Below are 18,227 nucleotides of genomic sequence, written 5' to 3' on the forward strand. Positions count from 1 at the left end.
GACAACATATTTTACAAATGCAGCTAGAGACCTTGTTCACTAGAAATTGCAATGCTAAAAATGCAAGTCGACAGTGTCTATGGCCAAGTAACTCTAGGATTGGTAAGATCTTCGTACATGACAAAATGTACAGAATAAAAGAGCGTGTAGTGTTGATTGTTGGGGTACATCGTCACATGTACACCTGCTCATGTCTCTGGACCAGTCATTTGTAATAAGGAAACTTGTTAATCTGTGGAATATCCCAAATCTAAATTGCGTCAGTGAGAATCTTTTGTATCCGCCATGAGTATTCTTAAGGTACGGCTGGATACTATAGGTGGTTAATATCATTTGATTTGCTAATACACTTGGCTTCACTATTTCTGTGGAAAATCTAATTGTGTTCAAAAGCACCATGCAGTTTCCTTTAATATCTTTTCTAGAAACAGTGATCATGGTTCTGGGGTCATCATAATATTCAGGATGCCCAAGATCGTTCATAACATTTCTCACTTATTTTAACCATGGTATGGTAGAGTCCCACGCTAGCTTAAGACTATCAGTTAAAATGTTCTGATTAAAAGTGTTTTTTGTTGTGGTCCAAATCCTGTGCCCTAGTAGAACAGGTTCTGTTTTTATAAGATCGCATATATGCGGCATCCGTAGCTCATAATGACAAATGTAAGAAGATGTACTGCTTGGGGATGCAAGCAGAAATGTATAAAAGGCGTTCTCGACTAGCTGTAGGGGCTGTAAATCTGCAAAGCCCCAGACACCTGCACCATACATAGCAGTAGAGATACATTTTGCCTGGTAAATGTGTAATCTACCAAGCTCTCTAGAGAAATTAGCTAATGCAGAAGTGGCTTTCATAAACATTCGTTTCCTAGCTTGGACCGCCTGGCACCCTGCCTCCTTCTGATCAAAGAGAATTCCTAAATATGAAAATATTTTTGTTAATTCAACCTTTTTATTGTCAATGTAAATATCTCTAAATTGTTTATTACCTGCCCAGCATTTCATGATAAATGTTTTAGAGGTATTCACTCAATTTTGCATTAACGTAGAAAAGCTGGTCACTACCCTTTGAAGCCCCAATTGTGTATGTGACCTTAATACAATGTCGTCCACGTACAGCAGAGCAGGTATAGGGCATTTTTCAATTTGTGGCAAGTCCTGACACTGATTCGCCAGGACTTTACCTAATTCATTTATATAAAGTGTAAATAAAAAGGGAGCCAAGACACAGCTTTGTCTTACACCTCTCTGTATTTTAAACATGCCAGTGCATTCACAACTAATTCATAGCACACCCTTCCCTTTGCATCGCTGTATAATTGCCTTATAAAAAGTATAAGTGAGGTTTCCACAGCCATCTCCTCCAAAATCTTCCATATCCTATTGTTACGACACAATCAAAGGCTGATTTAAGATCTATGAATATATATTAAGACTTTAATAAAAATAAACATACTCATCTAGTGCAGATAATGTGCTTAGATGTTACTATAAAACAAACACTATAGCAGCAATTAAAACATTTAGTAAGCAAAATGATCAACCTGATTCCAACATTGTGATAGTGTTTCAAATGTTCATTGCACTGAATGATGGAACCCGTCTTTGTTAGCCAATCACTTCTTTCTAGCCCCTAGCTAAGCTGTCTTACCAACAAAAGTGCCTGTCTGAGTTTCTTGAGATCTCATCTAGCCTACATACCTTAACTGAAGAACACGCCTGTTGGTTTAGTCTTCAAGAACGTCACTCTCTCTCTTAGTTGTGCCATGCACAAATAAGCTGGTATGGTCATGCTGGCTGTGGAGAGCCAACGACCTTCACTGAAAGTTTTTTCAGAAATTCTATCACACATTTTGAGTCATACAGCTACATGTATATGAATAATTTAGGCACAATAAAACTATAATAAAGCAAATATTATACATTATACATGGGCAAACAATACTACATGCAGCACATGCTTATCAATTAAAATTTGCGTCCAAATTAATATGAATATATGAAATGCATTGGAGGTATTTTAGCAAAATTCTAAAAGATTACATAAAAATATGCGATCACAATATGAATGACGTATTGAGCTTAGTCAATATATAAAACAAATCTATGTCTTGGAACATGCTAGCCAGCCTGGGTATTGGTGTCTGTGACTCTGACACTATTATTGTTCTTGCTTGCTGAATGGTGCCACTCACGCTCAGTGGGGACTGGGATATGTATCCGGTGGCATTTCGGAAGAGCTGTCTGATATGTGGGACTTACTTTTGCTTGTCCCTTTGATGCTTAAGTTATATTCCCAAAGCTAAATCCCTTCCAATGGATTATTTCTTTGGATTATTCATGGCAAAAAAGAGGGGTTGGGGAGGGGGTGTCCTTTATCCATCCTTGGGCACTTGTAATTCGACAGGTCTACATATGTACTTCATAAAAGCAGCATACTTACCACAATATCAAATGCCACTCATTATACCTACTATATTCTGTTTGTTACTAACTTAATTTTTAGTACCTAATTTCAAATTTCTTCACATTTACAGACTGTTTTACATTTTGCTTCTTTATTTATAAACACTTTTAAATGAGCCGGGTCTGGTGGCTCAATGGACTAATGCAACCATTGCAGGGGCCTGTGTTTGACCTCATGGTCACAGGTTCAGATCCCGGCGGTTCCACTCAGCCTTTCATCCATCTGACGTCGATAAAATGAGTACCATTGAGTTGGGTAACAATGAACATCTGTTATTCAGCGCCAAGAGACTTCTGGGTGAACGTGCGCTTTACAAATACACGTTATGTTACGTTATGTTATGTGTTAATAAAATTTAATTTGCTATGCAGTTGCCCAATAAGCTTTGCTGACATCCAGGCGTCTCCAAACCAGTGGATAAGAACCACTTCCTAGGATGCCTAAAAAGCCCAGGCTTAAAAATTTGAGTCCGTAAATCTGGTAAACTGTGACCCATGAACCACCTGTGTATTACATGAGTTATGGGTATATAACAGATGATGTGCAAAAAAACAGTGTCTGCCATTTGACCCAATTTTTTTATATCAACTTCCCCCTCTAAATCGCAAGGTTAAATTTGTTTTTAGGATTGGAATTGGATAAGAATACAATCACAACTGAAGTAGCTGAAGAATAAGACATTTGTTCACTTGAAAACATTTCTTCAAAGTCATAAAGTGCAAATTTACTTTCCCTGTCAGTTTCTCTAGCTTGACATACATACATATACACGTGCGTGAGAGTTAAAGGATGCACACGTTAGTGCTCCTGGGAATTTGTGTCCGTATTAGATATGCATGAATTCTCACAGAATTCTATGGAATTTCTGTAACAATTGTAAATGTACTCAAAAGGTATATTTTGCCTAAGTAAGTTCTTGACTTTTACAAAAGCATTATTTTGAAGGGATCTGTTACACGTTTTAAAATCAATTATCTGAACATAAAATAATTTATAACACAACAAAGTTGGGGAGGGTCCAAGGGGAAACTATGTTTAAAGACCACTCAAACCAACCTGCACCCCCAAGTAGACTAGTAACAAAAAACAAAAACTGGTTGCAGTCTATACTGAAGACTGAGCCAAAGGAATAGAAGCAAGCGCATTTTTGTTAGACAACTAATGTGTGTGAATGAAAGAAAATGAATCCCATCAGCCCACCCATATGGCGGAACTTCATCATCTGGGGTTGAGAAGGGTCATGGGCCAGATAAGGAGACACACCTGATGATGTTGTGTGTGTTTCTCCAATTCTCCAAGACCACCCAATGCATCCAACCTAAATGTTATGTGTGGGTATAATGGTGTGGGAAAATAAATTGCAGTGAGGTAAATAATGTGAAACAAAGATCAAAAAAGGTGCTAGTTAAAATTGGCTACCATGATGTAAGGAAATGTTTATTGGGGATAAATCATGGTGTCAAGATTAAAAGAAAAGTGTATGGCGGTCTGAAATAATGACTGCCCTATAAAGTTGGTATTGTGGTCAACATGTTTTTGCCATGCAGGGGCGTCTCTCCTACCAGGCTTTCATCAGGACCAAAACTAGAATACACTACTGCAATGACTCCGAATCATCTGGTTTGGGCTAGAAGTCGAGTGATGGGTCCGGTTTCTAAACGCGAAAAATTATTGCATAACGCGCCTCTTATCAAAACAACTAACAAGATAAAAGCGGTCGCTAGGAACACACGAGTGCACTTAGCGGAAATAGCAGCTTTGAGACATCACTTGTGATTGAGAATTCGATTGGCCATGAGAAGACCAATGACAAGTGTCAACTCATGAGTCGCCTCCCATTTACAGGTGTTTGATTAACTACAGGGGTTCCGAAATGGGTCCGCGGGCCATATGATCCAGGATGGCCTGACGATTGGTTGAGCATGGACTTATTAACAACTAAGCTTTGTCCTGTCGGTACCTCCCCCCGAGCCTCAGGACGAGGCCAGAGGTACCGACGGACAGGTAAGGAATAGCAGTGCGTTGCGCTGCTCTGTTCTTCCTTTAGCTTTTGTTCATGCTTTTCTTACTCCCTAAACAATTACAAGGTAATGAAGGAACCACTCTATCTAGCCCCTGAGATGAAGCTGAATCAATCGGGCTATGAGAGGAGGGTCTAAATTATGTACCTCAAATATAGCAAGAAATGTTTTTGAATAAAAACACTGCTTTTCTAACAATGAGTGTTGAAATGTACACATGAGGTGTGCGTGACATTAGCCTTTTAATCTGCCAGCCATCTCCAAATCTCTAAGTGACTTAAATACCAATGTTGTTCATGTGCTTCCATATGGTAGCACATGCAGTGGATAAATTACCTGATGGGTCTCACTTTTTAGGATAACCCACAGATATGTAAATTTCTTTTCCACTAAATACAGAGCGGGCCTCCAGATCCTGAGCCGTGGCCAGGAGAGGTGAGGTTTACTCCCAAGACTCTTTGGGTGAGTAATATTTAACTTTTTTTCAACTTTTTTCAATTATTGTTATCCACTATCACTGTAAAGGTTGACTATGAAGCAAAATCTATATGTTCTCAATAGTGGGCATGTTGTGTCTGTGTTAGATACAGGTGTACCATGGAAATATCTATGTGTTCTTTGCACTTCTTTTCAGGAAAGAATCTTTTTGAGAATTCTGGAAATACCGACGCTGTGCGTAACTCGCGGACGGCCCATTCTCCAGTATTATTATTTGGTAACATAATTTATTTTGATTTATGTACATCATTGCAGTAGTGTATTCTATTTTTAGTCCTGATGAAAGCCTGGTAGGGGAGACGCCCCTGCATGGCAGAAACATGTTGACCACGATACCAACTTTATAGGGCAGTCATTATTTCAGACCGCCATACACTTTTCTTTTAATCTTGACACCATGATTTATCCCCAATAAACATTTCCTTACATCATGGTAGCCAATTTTAACTAGCACCTTTTTTGATCTTTGTTTCACATTATTTACCTCACTGCAATTTATTTTCCCACACCATTATACCCACACATAACATTCAAGGTCGGATCCTTTTGGGTGGTCTTGGAGAATTGGAGAAACACACACAACATCATCAGGTGTGTCTCCTTATCTGGACCATGACCCTTCTCAATGCCAGATGACGAAGTTCCGCCATATGGGTGGGCTGATGGGATTCATTTCCTTTCATTCACACACATTAGTTGTCTAACACAAATGCGCCAGCTTTTATTCCTTTGGCTCAGTCTTCAGTATAGACCGCAACCAGTTTTTGTTTTTTGTTACATAAAATAATTTACCGCACTGGTGTAGAGATAGACTGGCATGAGGGGTTGCAAGAGCATAAGGGAGCAAGGTGACTGTCAAATAAGAGGTTTGGAGGTTTATGCCCCCAAAAACTCCCTCAATCCATGAAGGCGACGAGGAAGGGAGACTTATAAGAAGTAGGGGAGACTTGAAGGCGGGATATTGGGCAGGGGTTCCCTCTGAAAAGAAGTAGTAGTGGAAAGAAATACGAACAAAATATTTTTTTCGTGCTCATGATGTACAATTTGAACCATGGTTAATTCCTATACTATTAGTTTGCTTGATTGTAGATTTTTTTAAAACTTTCTCTTAGATCCCTTTCTAAGTATTTTACATAGGGAACATAATCGCGTTTCTTTTAACTTTGTCGTCTCAAAAGTTTCAAATTGTTTCATTATATTTTACATAGTGTTATTTCCTTAAGTATGGCGTTCCCCTTTTCTAACTTTTTGAGACATTCTATGGAATGTGAAGCAGGTGCATTAACCCACTAAACTACTCTAGTATTAAACTGGTACATGAGCCTACATGAGTAGGCTCCTGGTCTTTCAGTCCCACGTGCAGATGGCATGGGCTCTACGTTATAAGCAAGGTGTCAGCAATATAGTGTTTGCCATAACTGTAAAGTGCTACAAAGAATACAATAAATTAGTGCCTTCATCATTTTAAAATGAACTTCGGTAAATTGAAGAAAATCTTTTTTTTAAAGATACTATGCAGTAGGTGGCTCAGTAACTAAACATATATTAAGCAATCCCAATTTTCCAAATTTGTTACAAAGTATTTTATTATAAATAAATGAATACATAGAACAACCTCAGATGTAGATAATACATTGTTTTATATACCGCTCAACACTATAGTTGATGCTTACTCTGGCACTGTAAACAACAGACTTTTGGGTTACCTATTTTTAGTTATATTAAATGTATCTATCATGGAAAGACAAAAGCTTGTCTTGGCCTATTTGAAATTCAAATACATGACTTTTAAGTCACACCAGATAGCAGCAGCTTGACTTGCTGAGTCATCTTGCTGGAATGACATTCCCTGCTAAACTATAGACAAGGTAACATTAAGCAGTTATTATAAATGGAATATAATTCAGTTTGTCAGATTGGTAGGCTCCATAATTGGCAAGGGGGTAGTGGATGGTTAGAGTGTGTTTGATACAGTCATGCATGTGTTTTGCCTCACATGGAGTCTATGGTGTTTAGACTCTGCCCCATGCAGGTTTATCTGTGTTTTGCTGTTTTGAGAATAGCATAGCGAGATTGTGTCAAATCAAGTCAAGTCAAATTACTTTATTCGTATTTCATTTTTGAAAAACATAAAAGCACAGATAAAATTACATTTCCTAGAAAAAAATAAGGCAATACAATCAAAGTACATTTGAATCACGAAAGAAAAAGCTACAATCTTACTTAATTTACATCCTAATTGTCTTTCTTAATCTGATCACACATTTTAAGTAACTTGCTTCAAGCCCCACTGTCAATTAATCTTCCATACATTGTAACTTTAAGTATGCAGCTCTGCATTGTCTTAACCCATGCTGCCTTAGAATCGGTAATAGAGAAAATCTCCTTGGCAGCGTGTAGAACTTACAGAAGAGAGTTACATGCAATGTTGATTGTACCGAAATACCGACCCACGGACAAGGTACTAAAGTACGTGACCAGTCATTCATCTCAGGAAATGTGGTGACCCTGTGCACAATACCTAAGCGAAAGCGAGTCAATAGCATCCGATCAAAAGGTCTTATCACATATGACAGATATGGCTGTATTCCTGTGCATGTCAGCATTATATGGTTATCCATGACGGAGAGTTTTTCTTTCTCCTTTAACCATCGTTTATCCCCCAGATGGGACAGGTAATCCTTTTTAAGGACCTTTCTGGGGATAGTTATCATGCAGTCCGGGTTTACAAAGAATTCTGGGTGGTCAATTTCATCTGCCGTGTCCCTAATGTGTCGTAGCCATGGGATGCAATGTGCATTATCCAGTTTTAAACAGTCCATAATCACATCCTGGTTAAAAACTGCTTCAGGGGTATTCCATATCTTATGCCAAAGTAATAAAGGGCAAGTCTTTATAATATCAGCAATATGCTTCATGCTTACTTCAGAATGGCAGATGTATGTAGCAGTTGAACGAGGTATTGCTAGTAAGTAACGCAGGAAGATGTTTTCACAATTTTGCACACACTGTGTATTGGTGAACCCCCATAAACCTGCGCCATATGTGGCTGTTGAAACACATTTCGATTTATAAATTGCTAGCATTTCTGGGACAGGTCGACAACCCAATTGTCTTGACAGACTGATAAGCGCCCCAGTAACTCTTGAGAACATTATTTTCTGTGCTAATATTGCTGCTGGCCAAGTTCCCTTCTGATCAAAATGTATCTCTAAGTAGGCAAATTTTTCCACACACTGATGAATGAAGATATCGCATTTCTTTGCAGTTCTTTTCCCACACTTCATACTAAATGTTTTGCTTATATTCATTTGAAGCCCCCTCACCTGCATATAGTTAACAAAACATGTGGAGGCCTAATTGAGTCCTTGACATTAAAACCGCGTCATCCGCACATAATAATATTGGAACCAGGTTTTTTTTTTATTATTGGGTAGTCATAAGGGAGGTCCGCCAATCGTTCTCCCATGCTATTGATATATAATGAGAAAAGGATTGTGGCAAGGACACATCCTTGCCTCACTTCTTTGCCTATGCCAAATCTGGCCCAACACTCCCCATTTATCCCATATCTCACCCTTGCTCCCCCCTCCCGGTAAAGCTCTCTTATAAATAACAATATGCCTTTTTCTACTTCTAGCTCAGATAAGGTGTCACATAATTTGTTGTGTATAACACAATCGAATACGGAGGATAAATCTACAAAAGTTTTTTAAAAATCCGCTTTTGCCCTAGTATATTTATCAATTATTAAGCCACGGTTCAGGCCTTGCTCAATTGTGCCCAGTCCAGTTCTAAAACCATATTGTAACAATGAAAGCACACCCATTTCCTCCGCCCATGATTGTAACTTGTTTAAAATTACCCTCCCCACCACCTTTAAAAAAGAATCTAGCAAAGATATAGGGCGATAGCATTTAGGGTCATCATATTTTCCCTTAATAAAAATGGGTATTAAAATAGCATCTGACCAGGACTTTATGTAAATTGATACTTGTATAGCGCACTACTCACCCGCAGGTGTCTCAAGGCGCTTGTACGAATACCGCTGTGGAACCCAACCTGGCTTTCCCTGTGAGGCGTCCACTCCTGGGCACCCCCAAGGTGGAGGCCAGGCATCCTTAGTGTTGTGGGGGCCGTTGTGGAGATTAAGCAAGCTATTGCCCAGAGTTGCAGAGTGGGACTCCATGATTGGAATAGGCACAGAGGTGAAAATGATCAGGTCCGTTGAATTTTGAGCCCAAGACCCGCCGAGGCGGGGAATTGAACCCTGGTCCCGGGCTAGACCTCTGCATCAGGGTCTGCCGCTCTAACCATTGAGCCACACTTCTCCACTTTATAAAACCAATTTGACAGCTCCTATTTAAAACATTCATTATAAGTGGTGCCCATATGTCTGTATTTGTCCGATACACGTCGACTGGGACACCATCCGGCCCTGGGGCCTTACCCGGTGCACTATTTTGTATTGTACAAACTATCTCATCCAGGGTAAAACAGAAATCGAGAGGGTTTACAGAAAGCCCCTAATTTTTCTCAAAAATAACATCTACCTCAATACCTCTTTCTTGGGACATTTCCCCCTCCAGCTCATTTTCTACTGGGTTCACGCCGTCATTGTATAGACCACTAAAGTAGCGAATCCAGCTATCTTCTGTGATGCCTATATCCATATTATCACAATCCTTCTCCGAGAGGTATGGGGAGTTAACTATCTTCCAAAACTTAATATTGTCTTTCTTTATACATGCTTTGTGTAGATCTTGCCATACCTCCTCTTGTAATTTTAACCTTCTTGTTTTTGGGCCTGTTTATAGAGCAATCTGGCGTCCCTTATCTCTTCTCTGTTTCTAGGGTTCTTTTCCAGGGATTTTTTTAGATTCTTGTGTGCTTTGCTACATGCATGATCAAACCACCCCGTCTTTTACTCATTGGCAACTTCTGTTTGACCGTAAGGATTTCTTTAATTTTAGCTGAAATATTCAAGAAAGCTTCTATCACGTCTACATCCCTATTCTCCTCAGCTAAACACACATTAAAATCCTCTTGTGTTTCCTTTACAAGCTGCCCCAAGAAGGCAGTGGGATCAACCTTCTGCCATTTCAATGTATAACCATTTGTACTCGATAAATATATGTCCTGGTTATATAAAAAATCCACTTTTCCCGTTTCATTGGGGGTGCAATTCTCAAGTTCAAGGGAGACACTATTAGGCTAATGATCCCTCGCCACATTACAAAGTGTCAAAAATTTAAAATCCTTATGAAATTCTTTTTTTTTTATAATAAGACATAATCAATCGTCGTATTACATCCTCTGCCTATAAATGTGGGCTTAAAATCTACTGGGGAAATACATAATTCATTTGCATAATCTAGATTGAATTCAAACATAATTTTGTTTAACATATCTCCCAAAGAGGAGTGTGTAAAATGGGGTACAGCTTCATGTGTTTCCTCCCCTAGACCACATATACCACTCTGATAGTGCCTACACAAATAACAGTTAAAATCCCCACCCCATATGAAGCACAGTTCCCTTTTGGACCTCTCTTGAAGTTTCCTCAGATCCCTTTGTAGTTGGATCAAGACACTCAGTATCCTATCTTTCAGTACATTGTTATAAAAATTAATAATTATCAGACAACAGTCTCCTTTCAACTGTAAGCAGATTATCAAGTGATCATTCACAACCTTCAACCATGCCGGGTCCTGGATTTTTGTAGCCAGCCCAGCAGTGTTCCAGAACAGTAATTTACATTGTTGTTTCCCTAATAACTGTGGCCTACCAGATGGCTCTAGATTTAAGTTATTTGTGTTAATTTTAGAAATAGTATTATTAAGTTGTTCCTTTGCAGGGCTCACAAATGCTAGTTCTACTTTTTCTTGTTGTTTTTTATTAATTATGGAATGTGGCTGGGGGTCAATTATTGTATTACTCTCCAGGGAGTCATTCACACTAATATTCTTACCATATTGTGATACAGACATATCTTTTACCTTAATCTCTACCCACGTCACCAAATCAGGGCGGTTAGTTAGCATATTATCCTTGCTGCCCCCTCTAGGGTCTTGGGAAGTTAGTCAATCAACGTTCCCTAGTAATGATAAAGGTTCAAATCTATTTTGTACTGCCACATTAAAAGGATTCCACCTGGCTCTATATTTAGACCCAGGGTAGGTACACTGTCTTTGAAAGTTTGAAAAAGCATAGAAAAAACCCAATGGAAGTACGCCCATTTCTTTCTCATTAATATGGGTTTTTCCTATCCTTGTCAATATTGCATGAATAAGTCTGGGGTCTCTAACCGTTACAACGATACAATCCCCTTCCACCATTTTCTTTCTATTTCCTACCCAGCTTACACGTCGGGCCATTTTAAAATTTGAAAAAAGAGCATCATCCAAGCCATTTATTTCTCCGAACCATGCAAGTGATCTGTTTCGTAGAGATTCCCAAGTTTCATGATCTGCTTCAGGTGCTATCACAATAACATAGGATGATGCAGCCGGTGGCAGGTCAAGGTGACTGCCGTTATTACTATAAGTCTTGGATGTAACCTTCTCTGCTCTTTGGCTCTCCTCTAACCCCTTAGTCATTTGCGACTCTAGACTCTGGCTCTGTGTAGCTCGATTGGCCATGATATTGTTGTTGTTGTTGATGTTATTAGTCTTTACCAGAGCATCATGCTTTACAGGGCCATTTAGACAGGTAATTACAGGATTTAGTGGCTGTGATGAATTACCAGATAAGGATGGATGACATATATTGGTATCATACCTAAGTGAGTTGTTATTTTTCAGTTGTGTCTCAATCACCTCAACTTTTTCAAAACGTTTTCCCAGTGAGCCTGTTACAAAAGTGTACAACTTATCCAATAATTTTGTTATATTAACCAATTCTTTTCTGTATTCATCCGAGGCATATCCAGTTTTGTCGAGCCCATTTCCCACCTGTTTCTTATTCCCGGTTATCTTTACTGTCTTTACTGGCTTTCCTTTTTCTATTTGGAGTTTTTTTTTTGTGGCCATGTTTGTATTTATATCTTTTATCACATGTTGGCTACCCTTATTTAATAAAGGGTTTTTTGATCTTTTACATGGGGGCTCAATCTCTTGTTCAGAATTGGTCACTTCAATGTGATCTGAGACATCCAGTACACACCCGTTTATTGCACCTGTCTTAATTTCACCTACGTTGGTAATATCACCTTGTCTGTGATTGGCTTCCTCCCCTATTCTTGATTCTACAGGTGGGGATATTCTGCCCTGTGATAATGTCTCTTCAACAGATATTATTTGTTCATCGATTGCTCCCAGGGCCCCCTTTAAGTATGTCATTAGTGATTGTTGTCCACCTCGGCCTCCTGTTTCTATGTTGGTACAGGAGGTGGAAACATTCTTTCTTTTTCCCATTATGTTGAACTTGTACTATATTCAACCCCGGTCAACTTAGCAGATAGATACGACACCTGTGTCGCCCAAATAATGCAAATCAAATAGTTTTGGGAGGCCCAGCAGAAACAGACAAATTACTAGCAAGCAACAAAATGTCTATTACTGCTCGTTGAGAATCAATTATACATCCGATATCAAAGATGCCTCTGCAATAATTACAGCTACATTTTTTCAGTATACAAAATATGCTAGTGTAAAGGGAAAAAGGAAAATAGTGCCAATAATACACGAACACGGTGTAGGAAAATATACAAATTAAGCTAGAATAGGGGATAAAGGGTAAAATGCCAATGTGACAGCAGCAAAATGCCAAAATGCGCAAAAACGCTTGAACTGGGTTTTATTGGAGAAAGTGCCGTCAAAAAACAGCAGTGAGATACCAAATGTGCAAAATACGCCAGAATTTAAGATTCACTATACGAACTTCAATAAAATAGAGGCTCAAGCTAAAAAAGGTACCACATAAAAAATAAATAAATGAAGCTGGTCTCAGATACTGACTAAAAACAGTATTAAAATCCCGGTTACATACCAATCAGACTAAGGCCCACATTAGAGACAACAGTGCCAAACCCCCTCTTCTGAATGTCTCTATAAGCGGTCAGATAGTTGTTACTGGGCTTTCTTAAAATACCTGGGGCAAATACATGATATTCGCTTCTTATACACGTATGGAGACGAAGATTCAAGAGGAATAGCCCAGTCAAAGCCTCTTCCGGCAACTGATGGTCAAGGACTGGCCCGCCCTTGGCCCAGGCTTTGCCCGGGTGCTGTCCACTCGCGTCCCGCGCTGCGGGGCACCGGCTGAGCTTTTCTACAGCCCTGGCACAGCCTGATGACACCAGTGGCATGGGCCTGTGCTCGGGCTGATGGGAGATTTAGTTTAGCCCGGGTGAATGTAGGTCATCAGCCGTTCCCCTCACGGCTCTGTGGAGGGCTTTAATGTTATGTCCCTCACGTCGGCTGGGAAGCAAACACCTCGTCCCCTGCAGCAGATCTAAGGTAGGTAAATGGGCTCAATAGAAGAGCGTCCAGCGCTGCAGGGCACCAGCTGAGCTTTTCTACAGCCCATGCCAGCCTGATGACACCAGTGGCATGCGCCTGTGCTCGGGCTGATGGGAGATGTAGTTTAGCCCAGGTAAATGTAGGTCGCCAGTCGTTCCCCTCACGGCTCTTTGGAGGGCTTGAATGTTATGTCCCCCACGTCGGCTGGGCAGCAAACACCACGTCCCCTGCAGTAGATTTAAGGTAGGTTTGAAGGCTCGATAGAAGTGCATCCCCTTGTGTCAATACAACGGGACATGCTGTTTTCTTAAGCGATATCAGTTGCATTTATAAAATCAGTGCATTCAGTGACTTTTACCCTGCATTTCTTTTCATTTGAAGCCCCTGACAAAAACAATGTATAAGACATGAGATACTACCAACTTGGAGCAATTTGGCAAACCTAGTGAGTCAGCGTACGATTTCATATGCCACAAAACTCTGCTCGGTGAGAACTGGTTGTGACTGAACCAAATAAATGCATAGTGTCTAATAAGAGCAACCCAATATCTAGAAGGACACGCAGGTCACAAGTTGTTTGATTAGAAAAACCATTTCTTTTCGGACGAAAACCCTCATCCACCCTTAGGCGGCATGCTGCATCTTTGGGTCCCTCCTCACACCACTCTACCAATGCACACTGATACCAAAGAGCTCACATTGGTTTTCACCCCTTAAAGACAAACCAAAAAGGGCTCTTTTCCATTTTTGGTGAGTTGCAGCCTGCACCACTATCTCTTTGGGAAGTGTATTTAGAATGTATTGGGAGTAATGCAATATGGATCTTTAAATACTTCCTTGTGGCCTCCTATGTGAGAGTAGAATCAGGTTATGGCACAATGCATGGTCCTAACTTGTATTATGAGTTGCACAGTTCCAAGATACTCTGTTGAGGGTTTGTTTTCCAGTGAAGAGCATTCCTTACAGGAAATTCTGTACTTCTGTCTTGCATAGTAAGCAGTGGTGGCTGGCTATAATTGAAAGGGATGCTGCAAGCAAACTGGCACTGAGAAAAACTAGCAATGCCTTTTGGCTTGGCACCAACGCCCTCAATTGTAGCTGTCATTATAAACAGTGTTTTATAAGGAGCCACGAGTGAGAGCCCTGGAGTTCATAGAGAAGGCAGTGTGAATTTCTTACAGTGCCTATCAGTGTGTCAAACAGTTGCTGACTGCCAACTTGAGCAAAACTAAATAAGTTGCTAGCATGCAATAAACAGTAGCTAAAACGCTGACATGCAATACATTAACATTTTAAAGTTAAAATATTTAACTTTAAAATGTTTTTGTAATCCATTGTGGTAAATATTTGATTTACCGTCCTAATTTCTATGCAGGTAAGTACTTAAACAAAAATAACTCAATCGGAAAGAAAGACGCAGAGTCCGTGGTGTTAGAGTTCTTAGGGGTTTTATTCCTTAAAAAGGAATGGTTCTGGTACCGGATATCGGGTTCCTGACACCACTGGGGTGCAGGAAGGGATAGAGCATACTTTATTGACATTACATTACTTTTATACTTAATATACACAATAGAAGTCAATGCAGAAGGCGTAACAGCTGAGAGAAACAAGATAAGAATACACACGTGTTAACAATACGTAATCAGAAGGCGTGAACTAAGACGTGCACAGAGGTGTGTTCTAGAAACGTCACATGTAAGTGTCAGAAGTGGGTGGCTCTATGACAGAATAGTGCAGAGTCAGCAGTAATCGGTAGCTAGGATGCGCGCGCAGCTGCATGACGTGTGATTGATGTAAAGTTGGAGGGTGCAGGGGACTTGACATTTACACTAGAGGAAAGAGACAGAAGTCTGGCATGTCAGATCAACTCGTTCCTATATCATATCTGGTATCTGATGTTTGGGAACCATATTATCTAGAAGGAAAAGGTCTCTCGGACAGAGGCTATCCTATACTGACTATGAGTGCGTGCACATGTGCCTACGTGTCTGTGGGTAAAGCGAGGGGGTATGGGCCTACCATGGAAACGGGAGCTATGAATTACTTGCATGGAGACAGAGAGGCCGGGCCCTTTGCTCTGCAGCCGGGGGTTTGTTTATCTATTCTGCTGGACTGGAATGTGTTTTCGGGAAGCTAAGCTTGGTTATACTGATAGCATGAAGGTAAAATACTGTCTTTGGCAGGCAGACAGGCCGAGCCAGGCTCCGCTCGCCTCGCAGGGAGTAGGACAGAGTTCACGGGTGGGGGCATCCCACCTTGCAGTTTCAGGAGGCAGAGATGCTTTTGGAAAGAGGCTTGATGACAGAAAACAGGGCCTAACTCGCACAGAGCCAGGAATACATGAAAGTGCACCATACAAAGACGGTGGCAAGGCATATTTAGGAACAGAATATTCAACCCATTCAGGGTGGATCTGAAAGAGGACATGTTAACGTTGGACGCAAATGTGTTTGCGTCTTCATAGCTGGCACAGGAGGGAAGTTACATGCACTTTAAGCTCGTACATGGAGACGGTGGGGTACACGTTAGGGAACATTTCTTGACCATAAAATGTATATTTCCTCTCCATGTCGGTGATTTAGTTACTGTTTATATTGCTTAAATATTTAAAAAGAAAAATGCAATATTTACTTACCCACTGGCTCCATGTCCTCTGGTCCTGGTGTTCTTCTCCAGTCGTCCAGACACTGGGTCTCTCGGCCGACTCCTCCACCCAATCCAGATGCTGCTATCATGCTGATAACCAACGTGAGAGAAGCACCAGGATTGGTTTGAGCGGGTTGGTTTTGTGATCATTCAGGCACTGGGGGCCTGTGCCTTCTCTCCACCTGGCTGTCTAACAGAGCACGGGTAGGAGTGGTTTAAAGTGCGCATGTCAGACTGCCCGTCGCAAGCCAGCGAGTTGAAGAGAGATGAGCCCTTTAAACTGGTATAGTCAGCTACCTCTCCTCCCTGCTACCAATCAGCAGCAATGGCCCCACCCTCACACAGAGCTTGGACTGGCATAAAAAAAATTAATTGGTAACAAAATAGTTTTATTGCCATTTTATTTTTTACTTTTGTTGCGCCAGCAACATTCCACTGCCCAAATGGAGAAACTGCCGCTGATAGAAAGCCTACTTGTGTTTTTGGGGTCTCTTGACTACAGTCATGATAGCCTTGTTATAAAATAGTGTATAGAGTGGGATTTTGTCAGAGTGAACCGACAACTCAGATTATACTCCGTGCTTGCTTGTTTGTTGCTATTAATGGATGAAATTGATATTTCATGTTGTCATGTTTTCTGTATTTCTTGTGGTCTCACTTCATGACCCATGCTGTTGACATCAATATCAGGAGCAGGCTTGGCTGGAGAAGAAAGGTGCTGTGGATAGTTGCTTTCATGCTCTATTGGAGTCCGTATCAGTTCAAGATTTTATCAGCTTTGTGTTAAATTACATTTTGCTTCCCCCATTAAAACACCAGATACATTGGACATGTTTCCCTCCCCAAATAATACACCCATCTTTAATATGTTTTTAAGTAAGTTGATGTCCCATGATAGAGGCACATTAGATAGTTGTCTTACAGTGTGAATACTGATGTATATCCTGACACATGTCTCCCCTCTCCCTAGTTTTTCTTTGGGTGATAGGTGTGATATTTAGTTTTCTCAGGACAGGTCAGGTTTTCTAGTTGTGGGGATACGGCTGCAACCTTGACATCATTCGAGCCATGGGATAAAGCTGAACCGCTGCAGCAAGGTTCACCATCTGGCTGCTTGTAGTCCTGCTGGGTTCAACAAGGGGTTTCTTATTATTGAAGCACTTGTTTGGGAATACTGCTTGGTTTTGTCAATTGGCTTCTGCCGAATCATCTATACCTTTTTCTGCCCTCTTGTGCTCAATTGTCTATAAGTTGCTTCCACTGGCTAAGGCCTCTTGAATTCTATCAAAAAGCTGATGTAATTTGGTTCAACAATGTTCAGAATTTATTGTTGGCCATTAAGTATTAAATAGATTAGAAGGTGTTTAACTTGTATGCTGTAAAACATTCAATAAGAATTGTCACTGCTTTAATAACTGGCGATGCTCACGTTTGCATCTCAGATCCACAAATATAAGGTGCAATGATGTAACTGAACTTATCCATGTAATTACTTTTTGGTGGGGAATTTTTCATTGGTCTTGGTTGAATGCCAAAGCATAATACCATTCTATTTCTAACCTTGCACCCTGATGGCAACCCCATGATCCTGCGCAGATCTAGCCAGGTCTGGTGGATCAGTCGACTAATGCTTTTACTGCAGGGGCCTGTGTTCGACCTCATGGTCACAGGTTCAAATACCGGCGGGTCCTCTCAGCCTTTCTTCCATCTGAGGCCAATAAAATGAGTACCATTGAGTTGGGTAACAATAAATATCTGTTATTCAGCTCCAAGAAACCTCTAGGTGAACGTGCGCTTTACAAATACACATGTTCTGTTATTCATTCTGGCTAGTTAGAAAGGCATTCATATCTGTGGGTAGTGCTTACTGGTTAGTTTCTAGTAATGGATGTACTTCATTCTTCTAAAGTATAGATCTAACCACAGATTCCTCACATTGTAAATATCTCTCAGGCATCAGACTGGACACACAGACTAGGTGGCTCAGCGCCAACGTTGATCCCCTCTGGAAGTGAGAAGCAAGTCGCCAATAAGCGCTACTGATGTGCGCTGACATCAGTACCTTTCTTTCTGTGCCTCCAGATGTAGAGCTGGAGCTTTTTGTTCTTTCGAACAGCGTTTTAAAAAACTTCT

At 40.5% G+C, this 18,227-nt stretch overlaps 1 protein-coding gene across 1 annotated transcript in view; it reads left to right on the forward strand.

Moving 5' to 3' along the window:
- Positions 1-18,227, forward strand: part of MSRB3 (methionine sulfoxide reductase B3) — a 270,576-nt gene that overhangs the window by 118,095 nt on the left and 134,254 nt on the right. The window contains exon 2 of the mRNA XM_086932986.1: positions 4,888-4,950. The gene's annotated coding sequence lies outside the window, so the exon portion shown is untranslated. The remainder of the gene's footprint in view (positions 1-4,887; positions 4,951-18,227) is intronic.

Source organism: Lissotriton vulgaris, chromosome 1_1 (assembly GCF_964263255.1).
Source record: "Lissotriton vulgaris chromosome 1_1, aLisVul1.2, whole genome shotgun sequence".
Lineage (NCBI taxonomy): Eukaryota > Metazoa > Chordata > Amphibia > Caudata > Salamandridae > Lissotriton > Lissotriton vulgaris.